General features: G+C 40.8%; 1 protein-coding gene across 2 annotated transcripts in view; it reads left to right on the plus strand.

Moving 5' to 3' along the window:
• Window positions 1-24,659, plus strand: part of RCAN2 (regulator of calcineurin 2) — a 260,146-nt gene that overhangs the window by 13,839 nt on the left and 221,648 nt on the right. The window contains exon 2 of one of the 2 annotated variants that reach the window (XM_072832789.1): window positions 22,393-22,448. The exons of the other annotated variant lie outside the window; for it this stretch is intronic. The gene's annotated coding sequence lies outside the window, so the exon portion shown is untranslated. The remainder of the gene's footprint in view (window positions 1-22,392; window positions 22,449-24,659) is intronic. 2 annotated transcript variants of the gene reach the window in all.

Consider the following 24,659-nt stretch of genomic DNA (forward strand, 5'->3'; position numbering starts at 1 on the left):
CATCATTCATCATTCACTCATGTATTCATTTATTCACTCACACCCACTATGCACCAAGTCTGTGCTAGCCACGAGGGTATCAAAGCTAGAACACAGTCCTTGTAGTGAAGTTAGAGTCCAGGAGACTTTAAATTTTCTTGTTTACCTACATCCTCTGGACACTAAGCACTCTGAGGGTGAACTGCCTCTACTCATTCCTGCTGTGACCATCCGGCACTCCCACCCCTGCCCCGGCCTCGCTATACTCCTCACCATGGCCTGTGTGCGGTGGGCGCTCCATTCAGTGGTAAAAGGAACTGATCATTAAATCCATCCTAAATAATTCAGAAACACAAGATTAATGATTCCAACACCTTTCAGTGTCTTTAAAGCCTTTGTTCTCCTCACATAATTGCTAACCATAAAAACAAGGAACTCCAAAGATGAGTCTGTCTCCTCTTACTCTGTGTGTCAAAAGGCCTCTTCTCAGAAAGTGATCTAGTACACGCCCCTTATGTTCCAGAACACAAGTATATATGACTGGTGGTGGTGTCTGAACTCAGATCATTTTGAAATGCTTTTGTTGGGGTGAGACAGTGTGTTCTCCCCCCGCCCCTTTTTTTTGTGAGGCGAGAATGTGTGACTAAACAAATACTTGTGGCTATTGAGTACCTGGTAGGCAGTAGGCATTGGGCTGAGCACTTTCCATGTATTATCACACATAGTCTCTTCTGAGCCCTGTGAGATAGGCTCTATTTTTATCCCTATTTTATTTAGATGAGGGAACTGAGGCTCAGGCAAGTCGAGTGTCTTGCATAAGGGCTCGCAGGTCAACAAGTGGTAGAGCCAGGGATTCACCAGTGGCCCTTCTGCCTCTACAGCCCATCACTCCTTGTCAAAATGGGGTCCATAGAGGCATTCGTGGGGGAGGGGAAGACCACTTCTACATGGTAATGTTTAAATGTTGGTTTTTTTTTTATTTCACTGATAATTCAAAATAATATTAGCCACTTCTGGATCATCATGTATTAATGAATAATACTGCCGTATGATTTTGGTGACTAAATTTATGTTTTTATGTCCAGTCAAGTTGCTGCCAATGCTACTTTAGTTGCCATGGGCTTATGAGAATGAACTGGGGCTGTCATTTGCCTTCGGTGAAGGCACATGATGGTATAAGCACCAGTCCGATACAGTTTAGTTTTGTGAGGAGTGAAGAAATGTGGGAAGGGAGTCCTGTCTACTTTAAGGTGGGTGACGGGTTGGTTTGGAACCACAGAATATCCATGTTGGAGTTTTTAGTGTGAGTAACAGTGAGAATGGAGGGTTATTTTAGCAGAAACATCATCACCTGAACATCATATCAATGTTGTGAGTTTGAATTGGGTTTTTTAAACATTTCCTTTGTATTTGGCTAGGACATTCAGTTGGAGTTCGATGGTTTTAGAGGAATTGAAACTCTAAGAACTTAGTTTTATGTTCTTATGTATTTAAGGATTGTGGTCACAATAAAAATGGTTTAAAAGGTCTTCTGTACATTTTTTGGATTTGAGCAAACTGAATTCCTCTGCATTACATTATGAAAACTTCCAAAACAATGCTCTTCCACCCACCAGGTGGATCCCACCAGGGATCTGGCCTTCAGGGGTGAGGGAGGCATTGATGTATCCTTTCAACCTGTCAGCCGTATCTGGGAAGGTTAAGGTCTGACCTTAGAAGAAATTCTCCCTTGCTGTGGTTCTCCTCTGACTGGCCCTATCAATCGAGGTGCCTTTATATTCTTTGTCACTCCTTGTCCTGGCTCCGGTAACTGACAGTTGTGTCTGCCTATCACCCATGGTTTATAAATCATTTTCTCAGCACCACCATGAAGATTTGTGAACGCAAGCTAAGAAGTAGCACTGGCCCCACCTAAATGGAGAAGATAATGACAGCATATTGAGATTTAAGAGACTTCTGGCTTGAAAGGTCTTTCATTTGGTCCAAAATTATTACATTTGTTCCTTTTTTTGGGTAAAGAAAAGGAAAGCCCTGGTAAATGCAGACACTCAGAGAGGAGATAACATATCACAGTGTGTTTATCCTTAGCTCTTTAGTATTGCTTCTGATGAATCCCTGGTAAGATTTTTGGAGCACTGGAACAGAGACCAGTGAGATCTGATGCAAAGAGAGAAGAGGTTAATTTTATAGCAGTGGACATGCAGCATGGCTTGTGGGCTGAGGTCCGGGAAGCTGGGAAGTAAATGCTGGCATAAAAGCAATGCCAACCTTGGGGAGCTTCGGGGAACCTTTAAAAGAGAGGGCATTTTTTTCTGTGTTCAATTTATTGTCCTTCTCTTATTTAAAATTTTAGTAAGGTTTCCCCACTTTAATAAAATGTGTAGAAAAGTATCAAACACCTTGAAGTGCCCAATCAGTATTTGTGAATCACCATCCATTATTATTCCCTGACATTCTGCATGGTACAGGGAGAACCTTGCAAGGTGCTGAGTGGGGAAATCAGAGCTGGGCTTTTTTGTCCTGGGTGACCTGTGATTTCCCCACGAGAGGTGGGGCCTTCCCTTGCCTACTCTGGCCTCAGTTTTCTAGTTTATGACGATGAAGGGGTTGGACAAATTTACGATCAAAGTTCCTGCCAGCTCTTTCATCCTTTGTATATTCTTGTCTTTGCAACAGATGATCAAACCTGCATTTTATTAATGAGAATGGCCATTTGTCATTGTTTTTTTTTTTTAATGCAGGGCTCTTCTTAGGCAGAAGCTATGGAAATTCTTACTTGGTCACCTCTAATGATAAAGGTATGCAGTAGCTTTCCAGGACCTCATTAGGAAGAGCTTGTACACAGAGCTCATCAAACATTTCCATATGTTTAGAGCTAGCCATTAAATGGTAGGAGCTGTGGCCATTCCTTTCTCCAATGTTATTTTTAACCATACTACCTTCTTCAAGGGTAATTTCATTGTAAAGATGGCAAGATGGATGGATCCTAATCCCAGCCAAGTCTTCAACTAACCTTGGGGAGAAAAGGACAGCGCTGATTTTATAGGAATCATTAACTTTACCTTATTTTTATGCCTTGTCATGGTTCTGAGTGTGTTATCTGACACATCTCTTTTCAGTAGATAATATTTATATTACTAGGTAACACCTGTCTACCTTTTATTATGTACAAAGTTTTAAGACTTTGACTTGTAACATGACATTTGATTGTTACACATTACAATATCTCTGTCCACATTGGATAGATGAAGAAACTGAGGCCCAAGAAAGTTAAGTAACTTCACCAAAGTCATACAGCTGATTAGTGGCTCAACTGGGATTCAGAGCCAGGCAGTGGTGCTCCAGCATCTGTGTGTTTTGTTTTTTAAGATTTTATTTATTTATTCATGAGAGACACAGAGAGAGAGAGACAGAGACAGGCAGAGGGAAAAGCAGGCTCCCCACAGTGAGCTTGATGTGGAACTTGATCCCAGGACCCCTGGATCACAAGCTGAGCCAAAGGCAGATGCTCAACCCCTGAGCCACCCAGGTGCCCCCAGCATCTGTGGTTTTAACACTGTTTAACACTAGCTTTTATATGTATTACACAAAAATGATGTGGACTCAATTTTGTTTTTATGGATTGAACCCTAAAGAGCTCACCAGTAACTTTATCCTAAAAAGGATCAACTGCTGCTCAAACTTTTTGCCCCTGCCTTCCCAGTTTTGACTTTTTATGCTAATAAATAAGCTATTAGGAACCCATAGAGCATTTGCAACATTAAGTTCTAGAGTTGGAGAGGGGAGAAAGGAGGATCTATGGAAGCAGAAATGCTACTGAGCACTTACTATAGGCTGCCTTTTGCTTTCTTCCTGTTTAATACTTTCATGGCTTCAGTGGCAAAGAGGCCTGCACTGATCACTCAATCAATACATGTGTATTGAGTGCAGAAGCAAGGTAAGGTAAGGAACTCAAGCTAAAGGACCTTCCGCCTCTAAGAGCCTTTCAACCTGTAAGGGCTGCTCCCATGTTTTGTAATTCACCATTGTGTCTACCTTGCCTGAGGGCTTTGCGTATAAGACGCCCTCATGAAATATTACTGAAATTTTGGAGCTGATAAGGTGACTGTTGATAGCGTTGTGATTATGTTACTACTAGTATTCACTGTGTTGTTTTCTACATAATCATCAAAATAAATCTTTCATAAGCTTTATGGGTCATTTATTTTAGTTGCATGCCATATGTGTATGTGTATATATAATATATATTTTATTTATTTTTGTTTTTTCTTATTTTGGCTTGGTGAGATGGAAAGAATGGTAGATCAAGATATCGAAGATCTTCATTCTAGTCCCAATTCTGCTAATCTAGCTGTGAATCATTGGGCAAGTCTCATTTAACCACTCTCAGTCTGAGTTTTCTACTTTGTAAAATGAGAATTGTAATAACTGCCCTGTGATCTCATAAGGCTGTGTGGAGGATAAGATAGGTTTGGGGATGACAGATGACATTAGTATTTTCAGCATCACCCACCAGTGCTTCCTCATTATCTAATCCTGACTCCTTAATGGTGTCACCTTGCTCATCTGCAATTTTTTTTTTTGGGGGGGGGTTCCAAATTTTAAAAGGAAGTCCATGAGAATACCTGTTAGACTAACATTGAAAAGGTAAAAGAGAAAGAAAACCCTTTTTGGTGACTAATGACATCCCCTCTTGACTCTGAAAGCTATGACAGCACAGATCTTGGTTGTTCATTTTGCTATGTTTTGTTCATCGGGCCTGGTAGACCCTCAATATTTGTTTGTTGAATGAATAAACATAACTTTTGACCCCCAGTGTTAGCTCATGGAATCAAATAGCCATCCTGCTCTGCACCAGAGCAGAAACAGTAGTCATCATCAGAGGCTGGAGAGTATAGCATTTCAACAACTCTGTTTTTGCGTAATTCAGAAACTAACCAAAGTGAAGGAAGAAAAGTGATTATAGCAAAATAAATTATCAAGTAGCAATAAGTAAAGACTGTTTGAATTTTAGTTGTTTTGCCTGTTTGAAGAGGAGTGAAGCCTTGGAAATTATCCTTAACTTCCCTTCAAGTGAATTGACCCTGGAGAAGTAAGGTGGGAATAGCAACCTGCTCTCATCTCCTTCCAAAAAAAAGCACCCCCACCCAACCTCAATGGAGTTAACAATTCACTGCCTGCCTGAAGTTAAAAATAAGCCCTAATCTTTACTGTCAAGGAATTAGCCTGCCATAATATGACTTTTAAACTACCAGAAGGCGTGATCCTAGGGGCCTGGGATTGAGTCCCGCATCAGGCTCCCTGCATGGAGCCTGCTTCTCCCTCTGCCTATGTCTCTGCCTCTCTCTCTCTCTCTCTCTCTCTCATGAATAAATAAATCTTAAAAAAATAAACTACCAGAAGCATGCTCAACTGAATATTTTTTGAAAAATGGCCAAGAGATGCTTCTATGACATCCTGTCAATGCTTGCTCCTGACTTCTATACAAGTAGTAGAAAGTAATGTGCAGCTGTTACAGGATTTCTTCTTGACTAATAGAGTTCTAAAAAAGTCCCCCAAAAAAGTCTTCAGTCATGTGCAGAGTGATCTCACCTCCATCTAGATTTCCAGGTGACCAGTTATTACCAAGTGGTTACTGACCTTCCTCTAGGACATGTGCTAGCTCCTGGGGGGAAATGGGCCCAAACTATGTTCTTTCCATGGTCAGTGGGGCCTCTTCCTATTGGAATGTGGAGTGAAGCAGAGATAAAAGAACTGTTTTAGATCTAACTTGGTTGGGGGTTAATGATGCCAGGGCCAAGGGAGAAATGCTAAGGTCAAGAATGGGACTTGATGCTACTCAACCCTGAACAACCCAGACACCTGTCAGGATTTCTGGGGATTTTTTGAAGATTGCTTTAACATCAACTTCAATGAAATAAAGGATTTTCAGGTATTTACCTGGACCAAGAGGAAACATTTCCAAAGCTTCTGGGAGATTCTTATGCAGAGAAACAGGAAAGTCATTTTAATCTGGTATTTGTCAGCCATTGAACAAAACACCTAAACAAATCCTTGGAAATCCCCAACAGTGCCTGAAAGAACTCCCTGCTTTACAAAAAACAAAACAAAACAAAACTATTCAAACCATAAGACATATATGATCACCTAGAGAAAAATAAGCCTTGACTTTCTTCTAAGGATAGAGTGGGGCTTTGGCAAATCATTTCTGGAAAGAAAATTCTGTACCTTCTACTGTCTGTTTTCCTTTCCTAGCTACTCATTCCTTTATCTTGTACAATTTATCTTCTGTTCCTCTTTTTTTGTAGCTGTCCTTTTAAAGGTCATGGAACCCCTAATCTGGAAATCAAGGTTATTTCTTAGTCTTTAGCCTCCCCAACTTGTACATAGCATGAATGCCCTTGACCATTCTTCCCTTTCTGAAACCTATTCTCTTTGCCTCTGTGAGATTCTTTTTTAAAGATTTTATTTATTTATTCATGAGAGACATAGAGAGAGAGGCAGAGACACAGACCGAAGGAGAAGCAGGCTCCATGCAGGGAGCCCGATGTGGGACTCGGTCACTGGTCTCCAGTATCACGACCGGAGCCGAAGGCAGATGCTCAACCACTGAGCTATTCAGGCATCCCATATGAGATTTTTTTTTTAAAGTTTTCCTGATTCCCCACTTTATCCATCTCCCACTCATTCCTTGCTTTTCTTTTTAAATTTTTTAAAATTTATTTATGATAGTCACAGAGAGAGAGAGAGAGAGAGAGAGAGAGAGGCAGAGACATAGGCAGAGGGAGAAGCAGGCTCCATGCACCGGGAGCCCGACGTGGGATTCGATCCCAGGTCTCCAGGATCGCGCCCTGGGCCAAAGGCAGGCGCCAAACCGCTGTGCCACCCAGGGATCCCCATTCCTTGCTTTTCAAACCTATCATCACTTAATCAGTGAGCTCAGGCTGCCAAAACAAAATACTGAGTGGCTTAGACAAGAGAAATTGATTTTTCACAGTTTTAGAGGCTGAGAAGTCCACCATGAAGGTTCTGGCCAGTTCTATTCTTGGGGAGAATGCTCTTCCTGGCCTGCAGATGACTACTTTCTCAGTGTCCTTCTTTGTACCTGTGTGGAGAGAAAGAATAAGAGAGAGAAATCTTTCTCTTCCTCCTCTTATAAAGTTACTAGTCCTATCAGATTAGGGCCTTATGACCCTAGTGACCCCAATTAACTTTAATTTTCTTCTAAAGGGCCCTTATACAAATATAGTCACATATTGGGGGTTAGGCTTCAATATATGAATTGGGAGACACAATTTAGTCCATAGCATTTTGCTCCTGATCCACAGAATTTATGTTCCTCTTACTTGTAAAATACATTCACTCCACCCCAGTAGCCCCCAAAGCTCCCAAAGCCTTCTAGCTGATGCTAAAATCCAAAATCTCATCTAAATCAGATATGGATGAGACTGGTTCGCAAATCATCCTGAAGCAGAATTCCTCACCAGCTGTGAACCTGTGAAATCAGACAAGTTATGTGTTTGGGACATAATATAGTGATGGGACAGGCATAGTTTAAATATTCCCATTTCAAAAAGGAGAAACCAGAAGAGAGAGATGATGGGTCCCAAGCAAGTCTAAAACCTAATGAGGCATACTCCATGAGATCTTAAGGCTCAAGAATGATCCTTTTTGGTTCTTAGGGCTTGAGATGATCCCCATCCCCAAGACTCTGTGGGGTGGCCCTTTCCCTTTGGCTCCATGCGGTGCCACCCTCTTGCTCTGTGCTCTGTGCTGTGTGCTTAGGCCCCGCCCTCTGAAGCCAAGGAGGAAGCACCCCTGCCCTTGGGCCAGAGGTGGGAGTGGCAGCCTTGATCTCTGAATCATCTTTGGGGTCTTTTTTCCCCTTTTCTTGAAGCACAAAGCACCTAAGTTCCATTCATGAATGTTTAGATAGTCTCTACAAAGGTGAGCGCTTTCTTTCTAGTTGTCCTCTTTTCTTTCTGAGCTATCTCCAAAATTGCTTTTAACATCTGCATTTCTACCAAGAATCCCTTTGTGGCAATCACACCTTTTCTAGCATGCACCTTAAAACTCTTGCAGCCTCCACTCATTACCCTGTTCCAAAGCCACTTCCATATTTTTAGGTATTTGTTACGGCAGCACCCCACTTCTTAGTACATAGATTCGTATTGGTCTGAGTGGGCTGCCATAACAAAATGCTGTAGTCTGAGTGGCTTGAAAAAGAGAAATTTATTTCTCAGTGTCCTGAAAACTGAGAATTCTAAGACCAAGGTGTTAGTCAATTGGGTGCCTGGGTGAGGACTCTCTTCCTGACTTGCAGACAGCTGCCTTCTTGTTGTGTTCTTGTATGATCCCTTCTCTGTGTGTGCACTGTGCGGGATGAAGGTATGTGTGTTCTTCTTCTCATCATGCCAGAAATCCTATCAGATTAGGGCCCCAACCTTATGACTTCTTTTAACCTTAATTACCTCTTACAGGCCCCATCTCCAAATACAGTGTAAGTGGGGCTTGTGGCTTAAAATAGGAATTTGGAGAAGAGGGGGCACAATTCAGTCCCAAACACTTCTTGCAGAATCCTATTGAGAGTGGCTTAGGGCCACTTCCAACCATATGCCCGTCTCACCTTCAGCTGAGTTCTTGGGAATTGTGTTAAAATGAGTATCTGATTATAGCACTCTGCTGCTTCAACATTCCCCACCCTAGGCTTTTACCAATCAGCTAGATGCAAAATTTATGTCTGAAATGTACAGGACAAGATGGCCTCACCCTAACTCTCTCCCATGCCTGAGTCTAGACTCCTTTAGTTTTCTGAATATTCCTGGAGCTCTCCCTCTTCCGTGCATTTGCTCAAGATTTTCCTTCAACCTAGAGTGTTCTCCACCTCTTCCCACTCTCCTTCCCTTACACTTTCCCTAAATTTCTGCTGCCTCCTTACTCTCTATTCCCCAATACTGCCTGCTTATGAATCATTTTCTGATTCTCCTTCCCACCTGATCCCTGCCTCCTCTGAATCCCGAAAGCACTGCTTATTCCTCTCTTCCAATACTCACCTCATCCTCATCGCTCCCTCCATCTCAGGTCTGGGTGACCCTGTGGAATCATGGTGCCTCTCCTTTACCACCTGTTCAGGAGTGGGTCTTTCTGTACAAGTCTGAATCATCTAAGAGGTATCACAGAACTTTGCACACAGTAGATCCTCAATACATAATCTTAAAGGAGAAGATTACATATATGAGGTTATATGTAACAACCAAAAGTTAAAATACTATCTCCATTTTATAAATTTGTTCTCATTCTTTTCATAAGGAGTTATGTAAATAGTGCTCATAAGGACGGAATTATGGAAGAAAATGGTTTACTCCCCATGGATATCTTAAATAAATTATGTAGACCTGAATGGTAACCAGCAGTCTTTCATTATCTACTATAAAAATATTTCAGTGATTGATCTGACAATTATCACTGGTGAAAAATATCCCAAATTAGTTTTAGATAACAACATGTGGTTTCATCTGTGAAAATATAACTGAGGCCATACACTGGCTGAACCTATACTGTACTAGCACTGCCATTGATGTGCATTATATTCTCTTGTGATTAATTTAGGTTCCTGGTGGTGATGTGCATGAGTCCAGACCATTAGAATTCTGAGATTTTATTGGTGACTTATAAACTATAGCTTATTAAAAAGAGAGAGAAAAAATAGTACAGGCAGCCAGTTAATTCAGTTCACGAGACATTGATTGCCTAATATATGCTGGGTATTGAGATATGACTGTGTGTGTGTGTGTGTGTGTGTATAATATAACTCTTACTAGTGAGAAGCTATAAAGAGGGTCATAACTGATCTTGGTGAATCTAACTGTACTATAAGACATTACATATAGCAGAAGAAAGGAGAAGAAAGCATAGGTATGCTTTAGGAGTTTCCAAACTAATGAGAGTAGACATAAATGTATATGTACATTTAAATATGGCTTATAGCAGCAGAAAAGCATGCATGCATGTAACTAATCAAATTGTCCTAAAGCATGACTCCTCTAATTGTTCAGAGCTGTGAAGCCTAGGGAAATCACATTGTCATTTAAGCAAAAACTACAGATTTGAAGCTTCATACTCTTAGGCAGCCCTATTGCTAGTCCTGTGAATGCTCTCCGTCTCTCTGGACTCCCAAAAGCCACCCCTAGTAGTTCTATTCTGGGTGCAAATACCGTATCTTATTATTTCAGAAAAATGTTCCTGTGCCTTCCTTCTCAGATTGATTGGCTAAATTCATTTGGAAAAATCCTCTGGATTCCTTCTTCTTTCAAGGAGACTTAAATGTCTTGCAGTGGGCTAACACCAAGGTTAAGTTTTGATTTCCCCATCTGTTCAAGAAATTCTAGTGATTCCCAACTAGCTATTATAGATACAGCCTAGCATTTCCACACTTCACTAGATAGAAGGTAGTTGGTTACAGTACAGCAAGATGAGGCCTATGATGGAGAAATACAGCATGACAGGGAATTTATCATGGAGTTAAAATTTTTTGGTGGCCTGTTTGTTGCCTGGCTGAGTACTGGGGAGAGGGGAAAATCATAGAGAGATAAGGAGCTACAAAGGGACTATTTCTGGACTTTGTTAGTTATGGTTGGATATCTAAAGTACAGCTATATGTTATAGAATGTTGCTGTTAAAAGAAGGTTCCTATTCATCTACTTTTAGAATGTATATGTGTGCTTTTATGTTAGGAGGCATCTTCCACCTTTTAAATGTAGGTTTCTGTTGCATTGTTTGGAATTTGAAAAGTATTTTCTTGGAGAAATGTCCTGAATCATGACAGCCAGGTCCCCAAGGCTGGCTAGCCCAAAAGGCTATATTACATGCTTGATATATGTGATATAAAGTACCAGATTTTTGGTTTGAGATATCTTAAAAACTATTGAGGTTGCTGCAGGAAAATGTTCAGAATTCCACGCTGGAATAAAAACAAGAGAGCTTTTTCCTCTGTAGCTTCCTGGGGACAACAAGATTTCCTTTTTCCCTCCCTCCTCCTTACTATGCAATGTGAAGATGAATTCTACTAGGTCCAGGGCCATTGGACTTGGGATTGGTGCTCTAGTGGAGGTAGGGGCTGGCAGGTGGTGAAAAGTGTATATGCATGATTCTTGACAGTTGAAGAAGGTTCTCAGCACTATTTTAAGTGCTTTGCGTATATTATCTTATCAAATTGTTACAACACCCTCAGGAGATGCTACCATTGTTATTCCTGTAAGATGCTGGTATGTTCCAGGACTCAGACCTTGCACGTTTTCTCTCTGTAAGCTCCCTCATACAATCCAATGGCTTTAAGTATAATCTATGCTACCTCCCTCCTGTTGAACTCTAGACTCAGTACTAACTGAGATGAATAAGAATCTTCTACTTAAATGTCCCAATATGAACTTCTGCTTTTGTCCCCCAAGACCTGCTCCTTCCATAGTCTTCTCCATCTTAGGAAATGGCAACTTCATGCTTCTAGGTACTCAGGTCAAAACTGGCATTATCCTTGAGTCTTCCTCTGGTTCATATTCAGCCCATCAGCATATGTTCCTTTTACATTAAAAATATCTGGAATCCTATTGCCTCTTACTATTTCAACTGCTACCTTTCTGATCTCTACCACCATTATCTCCTGCCTAAATTACTGGCAGTAGTTTCCTAATTGGTCCCTTCCTTCTGTCCTTGCTCTCTTGGTCTACTCTCCAAAGATCATCCAGATAAATTATTTTAAAACAGAAGTTGGGGCACCTGGGTGGCTCAGTGGTTGAGCATCTGCCTTTGGCTCAGGTCATGATCCCAGGGTCCTGGGATCAAGTCCTGCACTGGGCTCCCCGTAGGGAGCCTGCCTCTCCCTCTGCCTATGTCTCTGACTCTCTCTGTGTGTGTGTCTCTCATGAATAAATGAATAAAAATCTTAAAAAAATAAAAATAAGAGATAAGTCAATTCATGAACTCCATAATTCAAAATCTTCAGAGTAAAAAGCCAAGTCCTCTTCAAGGCCTGTAGAGTACTGCAATGTCCTGGCCTCCTGCTTTCCCTCTGGACTCCTTTCCTACCACCTTCCCTTCCTCACCATACTTCAGCTACAGAAGCATCCTGGATGTTCCCCAAACACACCAAGCTCTTCCCTTTCCCTGGTGGCCTCTTTACGCAACAGGTTCTTCTTCCAAATATCAACATGGCTCACCCACTTCCTTCTTACCCAGAGACGGGTTCTTGACATCTCTCTGTAAAATATATGAAATAACAAGCAGCCTGTACAAATCACATTACACAGGTTTTAATAGACTCTGAAGGGTATCTGTGCCTTCATCTGTGCCACATCCTGATGGTGTGGAGGGTGACAACACCACAAAGGAAGGGAACAAAGACTGAGCTGTGCATGTGGCAGAGAGAGTTCATTGTCTCCACATCTGTGTCAAGTTCAAGCCATGTTTATGTGGTTATCACACTTGTTTTCTTTTCCCCTCATATGATGCACTTTTCACATCCTTTAACATTTTTTAAAAAGATTTTTATTCATTTATTTGAGGGAGAGAGGGCATGAGTGAGGGGAAGGAGTAGAGGGAGAGGGAGAAGCAGACTCTCTCTCCACTGAGCAGGGAGCCTGACACGGGGCTCAATCCTGGGACCTCGGGATTATGACCTGAGCTGACGGCAGATGCTTAACCAACTGAGCCACCCAGGTGCCCCTCCATGTCCTTTTTAAAATACCTGTACATCGAGTACATTTTATTTTATTTATTTTATTTTATTTTATTTTATTTTATTTTATTTTATTATTTTAATTTTCAGAGAGAGAGAGAGAGAGAGCACAAACCAGTGGGGAGAGGCAGAGAGAGAAGGAGAGAATCTCAAGCAGGCTCCACGCTCAGTGCAGACCTCAACACTGGGCCCAGTCTGACAACCTTGCGACCATGACCTGAGCTGAAATCAGCAGTCAGACACTTAACCCACTGAGCCACTCAATGCCCCCTCCACTGAATACATTTTTAGCGTTTTGTGTCTAGTATCTGAGGTAATTGTACATCCTAAGTGAAAAGACTATCAAGGTTCTGTTAGGAAGAAGGGATGAAATGGTTTTAAGAAATGTAAGAAACAGAGGAGATGAGAAAGTAAGTGAACTGGTAGAAAGACATAAAATGAAGAATTGTCTGGGTTGGTGTAATGAGTATTTTGGGGCATCTTCTCTGTGACAGACACTGTCTCCCAAAATGCAGAACTATTAGGTAGCTATAAAAAGAGACAAACAGCCAGTTTCTCAAAAAGCAACATCAGCCTAAAATAATGTCTCTCATCTTTCCTACTCCCTCTGTACTGAGTTAGGCTTTAGGAATCAGTGGTCTTTGATCATCTTACAAGAAGCTTTGACACCTGGGTGGCTCTGCGGTTGAGCCTCTACCCTTGGCTCCGGTTGTGATCCTGGGATCTTGGGATCGAGTCCCTCATTAAGCTACCTGCGGGGAGCCTGCTTCTCCCTCTGCCTTTGTCTCTGCCTCTCTCTCTCTGTGTCTCTCACGAATAAATAAATAAAATCTTAAGGAAAAAAAAGAAGCTTTGACATCTTAATAAGAAGCTTAAATTATGTTGGCTATTTTCCAGTTAAACATGTGGAATACTGCTGGGATTGGCTAGGAGAGCAGGCAGTTGAAGGGGCCCCAGTTTTCTCCCCTGATGTGAAGAGCTTCCAATGCCATGCTGCAGTGTTTGGCAGGCCCCTCAGATTGTTCTAGTTGTACTTGTCAGGAGTCTGAGGCTACAGTGGCAAAGCTGCCATTTGATTATCGTGGTGTCTGCCATGATGATTTCTGCTCATTAAAGGTACAAGTGTTTCCATCTGCTCTTTTGGACAAGTAGAAGGATGATTTATATCCTCCTCCCTACTTCATTTCTTTTTTTTTTTTTTTTCTTTTTGTACTTTAAAGTTTTGATTTAGATTCCAATTAGCCCCCACTTCATTTTAAGCAAGGCCTTTGGCATAAGGCAGTGTAGAGGCCTTACAAAGTGGCCACCGGTTCTTAAAAGGTATGTAGGTGGCCTTTGGCCACCATTTGGCCACTCCTACCTGTGTCTTCCATGGACTCAGTCTCTCTCCCTAAACCTTTCCATAGGTCTTCCCCAGAAACCTTACTGCCAACATAGGTTCTCTCCTCCATCCTCCATGAGCCTGGCCCCTGATGAATTGCTGCAGAGTGAGAGATGAGGTGAATTGGCCTGTCCGGAAAACTGGTCCCAATTGCAGCAGGCCAGAAAGGACTTTAATGAAGGTTTTGGTTTGTTTTTTTTCTAAGCTAGAATCTGGGTCAGCTCTGTCTTGTAAACAACACATGGCACCAGAAGTGGGGGACTAATTTTGGATCATCCTGAATTGTGACTTTCTGACAATGTGGAGGACACTGCCCAGCCTGTGTTGGCTTCTCAGTTGGGGCCCTTGGTCAAACAGGATTAGGGCAGGCAGCTTCATCTAGAAAGGAGAAGATATGTTCTAGTGTGCAATGCAGAAGGTCCAATCAGCATTTGCTCCTATAGGAACCCAATAGATACTGTGTTTGTAAGCCTGAAAGAAGGAGAGAAGAGAGGGAGAAAGAACATTTTTGACCAAAAAATATAAAAAGGGAAGGATTTTAAAAGTGACCTGAAGCAGTCAGGGCTATGACTTACTTTCAGATCAAAAGTGAATTGGTAAATGTGCCAGCAATGAGTGATGAGGAAGAGAGGGTGGGAATGCACAACCTGGATTTAACACAGCAGGAGACCATGAAAATCTGAGATTCAGGAAGTCACTCAGTTGAGAAAGTGGTAATCAAAGGTGAACAAAGCTCTGGGACATCTATTAGGAGGAGAGGTGGGCGGGCGGGGAGTGGGGGGAAGGATAGGGACAGAATGAATGAGACAGAATAGCAATAACTCTGGGTGGAGGCTGGGGTGTTATATTCCATTTGTCTTGCCAGCACAGCGGATCAGAAGCCGTGCTGGGTGCCAGCCATTACAGGAAGAAGCAAGAATGCTCAACATATGGGAGGAGATGTAAAAACATCAATAAATGGCTTCCCTTTGCCAAAAGTTGTAAATAACAACACATTTGCAGACAGGCAAGTGGAGAGGAGGCTCTGGGCAGTCCTCTCAGGGTGGAAGATGCTTGGCTGGTGTTGGGGGCTCTATAGCAGGGTGAGAACTTTCTGTGAAGTACCCTGGAGCCTGGTTGAACACTGACGGCATTTTTTTTATCTAAGTTGGAGAAGGACACTGAAAGGAAAGGGAATGGCAAATAACACTTTTAAGTCAGTAGCAGAGAACATGTATTAGCAAGCTAAATACCCAGGCTAAGAAACTCCAGGAAAGTCCTTATTTTTGCTCTTAACGTTATGCCAAATGAGAACAGGTAAGTAGCTAAAGGTGGAACCAACCATAGGATTAACAAGTGTAAGCCAGTGGTCATAGCAAATGCTAGCATTTCCTGAGTGATTCTAGCTGCTGCCTCTGGCCTAAATTCTTGACTAGGATGATCTCACTTGAAGCTCTCAAGAGCCTCCCTACCCCAAAGAGTGAGAGACAAACCAAGAAACAGACTCTTAACTATAGAGAACAAACTGATGGTTACCAGAGGGGAGGGGAGGATGGGATGAAATAGGTGATGGGGATCACAGAGTGCACTTACCATAATGGAAAAAAAAAAAAAGGGAAAAAAAGAGAGAGAAAATAAACTCTTGATAGTCCTGATTTATAGCTCTTGAAACTGAGGCTTAGTGAGTGAAACTAACTTGCCCAAAACTACCAAGTAAAATGGCTGTGGAAGGAGGATTCAGACCTAGACCCCAGAGGCCAGCCATCACCACCAGTCTGTCTTCTTTCCATTGACAGTCAACAGCGAGTGGAGAGCTGGGATTTGAATCTGGGTTTGACTTTTGAGTTCTTGCATTTCTTGTCATAGAAGCACAACCTCTTCTAAAGACCTGAAAGTAGAACACCCACCAAAAATTTAGGTATTTGGGGAGTGGAGGAAGGGCGTATTAATCCATATAATAACTCTATGAAGCCGGTACCCTCATGGTCCCCATACTGCATACGCTACCCAGGGATCTTCAGTAACATGTCCAAGGTCACACAGCTAGAAAGTAGCAGTAGCAGGATTCAGACCTGGCAGTCCAACCTCAAAGCCTATGCTTGAATTTCCTCTATACACTGTGCCTTTCTGTGTAAAAAGACTGATGACTCTAAGAATGAGAAGATGTCATATGAGAGACAGTTAAGGAATTGCTCTGTTGAAGACCAGGATGGCCCATATTAAAAATCGTTAACATTTACTGAGCACTCACAGTGTATCCTAATCATTGTTCTAAATGCTTTATTTGTGTTAGCTATGAAATCCTCAAACCAGCACTCTGATGGATACCCTCCTATTCCCCACTGTTAAAGAAGAAAAATTCCAGTAAGAAAAATTGAAGATATAATTGGCTTTTGGGTAGCATCCCATCTAGCAAGTAGAGGGGAGCTCCAAATAGTCATACTAAATGAAAGGTTTTTATGGGAAGGAGAGTGGAACAAGAAAGTTATTAGCCACAGGAAAGAAAGGATTGTTTCAGGCAAGATCATCTTCTCCTTCCTGGAAGGCCAGAGGGTCACCAGGTGGATGACCATATCTTCCTTTGATGGGGATGGTGAAGGCCCATGTGACAGGTTACCATTGGTGCTGATCAGAAGATTCCTGACTGACTGGTTAAGACCTCATTTGTGGGGGAGGTTGAAACTACAATTAGCTTAGACAGTAAGCTCGAGTTTGGTGACTTGACTTAGCCTAAAGGGACACCAGTGTGGGCCCTTGGTTTTCTGTTTACCACTACTTTATAGGTAAGGAAACTGACCACCGAAAAACAGTAACTTTCCCAAGTCAGACAGCTAGCATGTTGGGAAGCTGAGAATCACATTCAGAACTTGAACTCCATTCAGTTCAAGAAAGGTGACCTTCCAAGGGTAGGGTCCTGTTCAGCAGCTACTGGGGTTCTCCAGGTGGGGAAGACACAGCCTCCACAGCCCCTCCTGCCCTCAGCACGGAGGAGACCATAAGAATTAGAAAAACACAAGGAGCAGCAAAACAAAGTGTCTTGAGAGGTAGGACAAACACAGGACAAGGGGTGAATTAGGGATGATCTCATCTTGTGCAGTGGGGCTCATAGTGGGGTCTGAAGGCAGCAGCCCTGGAAATGGCTTCAGGATGAGCGGCGTGTTGTTAGGTGGGGTTGAGGGCTGGCAGGAGCCAAGAGAAGTGAGGAAAGCTCAAGGAAGTTTGTCAGGGTCACCCAGCCGTCTGTCGATGTCATACAAAATAAGCAGTCAATAATTGTTTGATGCTGTTGTCATTACTGGCAGAGCTGGAGCTTGGTGCTGAGAATCGGGCTTTCCTTCTCAGCACTAGTGAGAGAGTAGATAGTAGATACATCTGGATGGGAAGACTGTCATCTTGTGGGGGTCCTAAAATAATTGCTTTTATTGAATTGCTGGATCTTAGGGAGTTATGGAAGATTTTTAATGTGGAAGGGACATGGACATTTAGCGGTACTTGGGGGGAAGCATGTTGTATGCTGGGCACCGAAATGAGGATATTTGTCTCTCTCTCCTCATTCTTTGCCCTCTTGCATTAAAAAGAGCTTACAATCAAGCTGATCATCCCCTGGGAATCTTATCAGAGGGAGTGCTGCCTCCTAATGAGTTCTGACCAGCTCTCTATCCCTCCTCCTCCCCCTCCCGCTCTGAGCAGTCTTCCAGTCTGGCTTTTTCTTTCTTACTAGAAGGTCTGAACAACTCTGACCCTTCTTGGCTGGATTTTTTCAGAGGTGGGCTGCCCCATCTCTCCCTCCCTACTCTAGATCCTATTCACTCTTTCTCCTCAGTGTTCTCAAAGCAGAAGGTGAAAGATGACAGGATAAATCTGACTTTAGCTACCATAGCAACCTTCACCTGCTTCACTGCTCACTTTTGAAGTGTTATCCTCCTGTGAAAAGTTATTTTGCATATAATTGCTAGGCTTATCCGGAAGCTTGGGGCTTTCTTTAAGCTTCTTCTGACAGCAGTAATGAAAGGATGGTCTTCTGCTTCCACGCTGGGCTCAAGAATACATTGTCCCCAACAGCGCAAACATCAGACTCTGCCATTCTCCTGGGCTTGTTTGTGATTGCTCCCTCCTTTTATATCCAGTTTAAGATCTCCGGATCAGTTTAAGACATATTCCACAGTGCTGCACACACATTGTCACTCATTCCCTTTGACTCTTTCTGTTCTTAAAAACAAACAAAAAAACACAGTAAGAACTTGTGAATCTGTGGCTCCACTATATAGGCTGGTTTGAGCTGTCATTTACAAATGACTGAGATTTAAATACTTAAGTTCAGTTGAGGTTAAACCTATGAAATGTTTAGATTACTGCCCAGTTATAAAGATTGCCTGATCTCTTCACTTGATCCCAGGAACCTCTCTCTCCATCACTTTCTGTTGTGTATGGTGTTCCCAGTGGCTGAGCCATATACTCCACATTAGAGTTCCCTTGCCCTCTGGTTTGCAGTTGGATTTAGCCAATGGAAGGCGCCAGCAGGTCACAGCAAGAGAGCAAGATGAAGAGGTCGATCCCTCTGGTTCCCTCTTTGTGGTGTCACTGCGGATTGGCTATAGCCCCCCCCCCTCAGGGGGGTCCTCTGCTTGCAGCCCCTTGTGTGTCCCCATTCTGAAAACCCCTCCCCTCTTCCCACCTCTTCAGGTCTAGGGATAGTGCTAACCTAGGGTTTTGAAATATCTTTTGTGGTTTCCCTATACCCTGCCCACACTTCTGCAAACATTAAACTCTTTTCGAATGATCCAATTTGAGCATACCATCTGTTTCCTACCGGGACCTTGACTAATACAATGACCAAAGCTTTTCTCTTTTGGGTGGTATGTTCTAATTATGTTTATTTTCTTTCATAAATCTATGGTTTGTTGTAGGCCATTCTTTGTAAAAATATATTTTCCTGTCCTTAAGAACAGCTTCCTCAATCCTCCAACCTTTCATAAAAGATGGTGTTTTCTCTACTGACTCTTCTCTTGCAACAAGCCTATTTGAAACACATTTTCTTGATGATGTCAGCTAGTGTTGTGAGAGTCAAATACAAATGCCCTATCTGCTTGTTCCATCTGACCCTTAGTAAATTTGAGACGCATCTTGCCCTTTTTATTTTATCCATTGGAAGAAGATTCAGGATTTTCAGATCTTCCTGGGAGATCATGGGCATTAAAACCCTACAGATGCATGCACATATTCTGGTCAAGTTTGTAGACCCATCACTCCCGTAGAATCCGGTACAAAAGGAGAGGATGGAAACAACTCCCCCTCTTCCCCAGTTTCTTCAAAGTTCATAAGAAGCTGCTTCCTTGGGGAAACTGAATTAATTGCATTGTTTTCCTGGGGGAGCTTAAGATAGAGCAGTGTGCCAGAAGGTGTCCTAAAGGGAGCCATGACTGAGGAATGTGGATAATTTCCTTTGAAAACCATGAGTGGAAAACTGCATGTTCCTAATTCTTTCAAGACTGATCCCAAATGGTATCAAGAATAGCATGAAGTTCACACAACTCAGCAGGTGTGAAAATTCTGCAGCTGAATTAAATAGGTCCCATTATATTTCAGAAAGAGCTCTAATGGGTTTCTATGGAGCAGAGCCTAAGAATATCACCTCTCTCCTTTGTATGTCAGGATGGCTGGGATGGTTTGTTGTTACTAATATTGTACTTCAGTCTCCATTTAAGATGGATAAAGATGAGCAAAAGGCCTGGTGTATCCCTCAGAGGGTCTAGATGTTAAAATACCAAAAGGGCATCAAAAGTACCTTACCCATTAGGCAAGACCAAAAATAATAGCTGAGGATATGGTTTAATTTAAAATGAGTATTGTGGTTCATGCAAAGTTTTTCTCCTAATAAGCTTATTTTGTTCCAGCTATCGTTAAAGAATCAATTTTAGAGCCAAAGGGATTTTAAACACTGTAAAACTTTAAGCTGTGAGTTTTCTATTCTTTAAAACTTTGAACTGGATTCATTTAACCTTATATTTAACTTTAAAAAATAGCTGTAGACATTTCTTCTCTATTAATGCAACATTGCATTCTTAGTGGTTATGATTACTAGTCAGTTTGGCACTGTCATTTTTAAGTCCCTCCAAACCAACAAACCTCCCATAATCTCTTGACTTGTTTTTCAATCAAATTTGAACTTCAAGTCAAAGTGAATTATTCATTAATCATTTCCAGCTATCCTATTTCCTTATTTATCCTGCTCAGCTGGCCATAACATGGAATTGAGGTACTTTCTTTTCTGTTTATTGCTCTTATTGCAAAAAGTTTTAGATTCCTGTTCTTCATTTAAAAAGCAGACAAGTTAAATCTTTAAACATTCTTTTGTGTGAGGAAAAATAAGCCCAAAGTAAGTTGCTTTTTAAAAAGTCTTTCTCATTTTTCTCCCTTTGTGGATCATTATTTACTATTTTAAAAAAATCTTACTTTCTAGAAACTAGAAAATCTTACTTTTCTAGTTTCATCTAGAAAATGAAAAATATAGGCAGATATGAATACCAAATGAAAGGTTTCAACACTGGAGAAAACTTTTGTTAAAGGTTATAAATTCCCCTTTCTTGAGCATCTTTAAATCCAGAGATAAATCGTTACCTCTTTTGTATATTTTCTTCTGATCATGGAAAAGTAAAAATCTCCAGGTGAGAAGTGACCATAACAGAAATGCCAGCCAGCCAGCCAGCCCCCTGGTCCCTGGATTCCCTCTGTGACATCCTGCCAGATGTTTGTCACCTGCTCCATGGAGCTTACTCATTGGTTGTCACTGATGAAAGTTGCTCACTAAGATATGAGGTGGGACAGTACTGTTTTAACCTGAATTGTTGAAAGATTCATGGCACCTTTTATTATATTGAATTTTTTCCCATGGTTTGACTTCTTTCTTAGCACCTTACACAAAAATTCTATTTCCTCTTTTGGAAGTTGAAGGCAACTATGACTTCACTCAAGACTCCTTTCCTGTGCTTTCCTAGGCTATGTCTTCCCATGCCCCTATTTTTCAGATGACACGACTTTTGGCCCCAGGATAAGCCTAACTAATGTCCTTATAAAGACTTCCAGTTTTTCTCTAGTGAGTGGTACTCAGAATTGGCCGTCATGTCCTCAACTGGGGACATGTTGAGGGGACTCAAGATGAGATTATTACCACCCTAGCCCTTCCAAGGTGGTGTTAGCCTTTTTTTATAGGACATACCTTGCACTATTAATGGGATGATTTTACTTGCTAGTGAAGCTAGTATAAATATGCACATCTCCGTGGAGGTTTGCAATCTTGTTTTTGTGGCTTTTTGTTTTGTTTTGTTTTTTGCCATGGATCTCTGCTATTCTCCTGCATTTCCCCTCCTTTTTTATCCAGACTTATATAAGACTTTCTAAACCAGAAATCCTATGAGCAAATGCATGGATTCCCATTTGCATGAGATATACCCCATTCCCAGAAAGGTGGAATTTTCTTAGAATTCTGAATTCAGAAATCCAAATCTCATGCATATTGATAACACTGTGACAATAATGATATCCAACAGAATCGAATGTCTCTCTGAGGCCCCTTCTCCAGGGTTTAATTATACCAAATAAATGTTTGCAAGGAATGAAGAGTAGGGGTTTTGGAGATCTTCATTCTTTGTGTAGACACCCAGCAATATCTACATGATTCTTGGTTGTTGAGGGAGAATTTATTCCCTTATTCTCGCAACAAGCATTTATTCATTTGCTAATTCAGTGATACTGAGTGGGCAAATATCTCTAAGCTTCAGGTGACTAGTCTCCATAGTAGGAGCTGTATTGTCTTCATTTCAGGTCTTTTAATGGTTAATTGATAAGTGCTATGAGGTTATCTGAGGATCTCTGATGAAATCATTTTCACGTTACAGCAAAATAGTGAGATAGTTGAAAATCTTCCTGTCTTCAAGCTTCTTCCTTCATTAAAATTAGTGAAATCCAAGCATTTATATTCTCATGGCTACTAACTTTGTAGGATTATAACCATTATTGTGTTGTTAGTAGTGTTTGGGAGGGACAGGATTGTTAGTTTTCTATTTCAATTGTTCCCTTTGTGTCATTATCATCCTTCCCCCCTACTGGAGTCACCAGCGAGATTCATACCAAATATTGGAGCAGCATCTCCATTCATTTCTCATTTTAATGATATGGGCTTAACCTTCATGGACGTGTCCACATGCTTAATTAACAATAGTGGACGGCAACCACTTCCATAGTGCCAGATTCCTCTGCTGTTGCCTTGCTTTTGATGAGCCTAGAAGGAGTAATAAATAACTTTAATTCACATATTATTTTGCAGGTTTCAAAAGAGATTCATGTGCTTCATCTCATTTGATGTTCACAATAGACCATAAGGTGGATGAAGTTATGTTCTTTCTCCATTTTGCTGATGTGAAAACCACAGTCCAGAAGGCATGCAACATAGAGAAGGAGTGAAACCCAAGTGTACCCCTGAGGCCCTTTCCAGCATGTCATAAAGATGTCTTTTCTCTGCATGTGAAGAAGTTTTGAGGTTCTTCTAGAGGACTCTTTATATTTTAATAGTGGAGAATGGTTTTCCTTTACCAGATGCACATGATGATGGAAATTTATGCTTTCTAAATGTCAAATAACAGAATAGTTAAATAAATTATGACAGATCTGTACACAGGAATACTATGTGTCTATTAAAATTAGTGTTTTCGAAGAATACATAATAGTACAGGTAACTGCTCTTGATTATATCAATGTTTTGAGAAAGAAGTGGGATACAAAACAGCAGGATCTCAATTTTGTTTAGAAATTATACCTGTGAAAAAGCACTAAAACTAAAATGAAAGTGTTAGTACAGTTTTCTTTGGATAATAGGATTATGGTTTGCTTTTAGTTTCTTTTTAAAATACCTTTCTGAAGTTTTCAGTTTTTTCTTCAATGAACATGTGTAATTAAAAAAAAACATAAATATTATTTGAATTATCCATTGCAGGTTTTTCATTTTAGCTAAAGGAATGCTTTGAGAGGTTCTTGCTGCCTTCCATTTATAAAATTCCATTTTATAAATCACACCTTAGCATTGAGGTGAGCAGGTTGTTTTCAATATTTGTGGATATATTTGTAGTAAATATTATTAGTGTACATATTTTAAATTGGCCACTATAAATTATTTGCTTGTCTGTTATTTTTTTTGTCTGTTTTTTTTAAACACGACTCTTTTATAATTCATTGATTCAGTCAAACATCATTTTGAGGCCTTGCTACATGAACCAGGCTGAAGATGCACCAGTGAAGACAGGTCAGTCTCTCTTCTCAAACTCTTAGGGTTTGAGATGCAGACTAGTAAAGTAGTGAACACAGTGTAGGATGATCCATGGGAGAAGGCTGTGCAGGGTGCTCAGGGCATGCAGAGGAAGGAGGCCATGTTCAAGGCCATGGGAGAGGTTGGGAAACTCCCAGAAGACATGCCCCTTGAGCTGAAGGCAGTTCTTCTCTTTTGGATGACCAGCCTCAGATTCAGAGATAAGGATGATACATGTAAATCTTCTTATGCTATGCAGGCAACTGTTGCTTAAAAGTTGTTTTACAACAATTCAGAGTTTTGAGATTAATTTAAAAAGATAAACTAGTTCTTTTGGGCAATAGGACCTTTCCATTTCTTTATTAGGGGTTCTTTTAGTCTTCAGAGCTTCTCTTTCTTTCTGTTTATTTGCATTTACTAAAAGTTAGTGGTAATGCCAAACCGTAATAGTCTTGCTCCAAGATTATTATAATGTTGTGTTTTTACATTATTTTATACTACTTATCCTTTTATGTAGTGGTTAATGCTGATTTTGATTACTTCTTCATTTCTCTTTCCTTGGCCCCCCTTTTCTTCCTCTGTAGAGGAAGGGAGGCAGAGAGATGTTTTTGTTCTTGTTTTATAAAGATAAACTGAGTCATCGAATGATCGATTGACTTCTCCAGAGTACGAGCTGAGTCAGTAATGGTCCTGGAATGACAAATCAGGGTTCCTTTGTTCAAAGCTCTGACTTCTAAAATATTTCTCCATATAAGTAGAATAGGTTGTTTGCCAAAAATGCATTCACCTTTTAAATCTTTACTGAAAGTAATGAGCTTAAAATAAAGTCTCTTGAACATAATCGTATTGTTACAGCTTAGAACAGAAGTTAAGGCTATTTGAGTAGATTAAAATGAGCTTAATATTCCGTCTATTTAATTAATTTGTTCAGCAATGGATTTTTATTTCTTTCGGAAAAAGAGTAATTGAAACATTCTTGGAAAACATTTGGGAACATTTTGGGATCTGTTTTTGATTAATTTAAAATTTTTAAATAAGAGGGACAGGATTAAAAATAAAATCAGTATTGACACGTAATAGCTATACTTCATGCTACTGGATTATTATGACTTCATTATTAAGAAGTTTTCCTATAATCCATTGATGAAAATAATCCTATTTCAATGCTCTTAGTAATTATTCTTACTATTAAAGTACTTAGTACTCTAATAATAAATGATAGTTATTATGCATATTACAGTAACATCTTTGAAACAGTATAAATATGAATATGAAGGAAAACAAATACACCT

Source organism: Canis lupus, chromosome 7, assembly GCF_048164855.1.
Source record: "Canis lupus baileyi chromosome 7, mCanLup2.hap1, whole genome shotgun sequence".
NCBI lineage: Eukaryota > Metazoa > Chordata > Mammalia > Carnivora > Canidae > Canis > Canis lupus.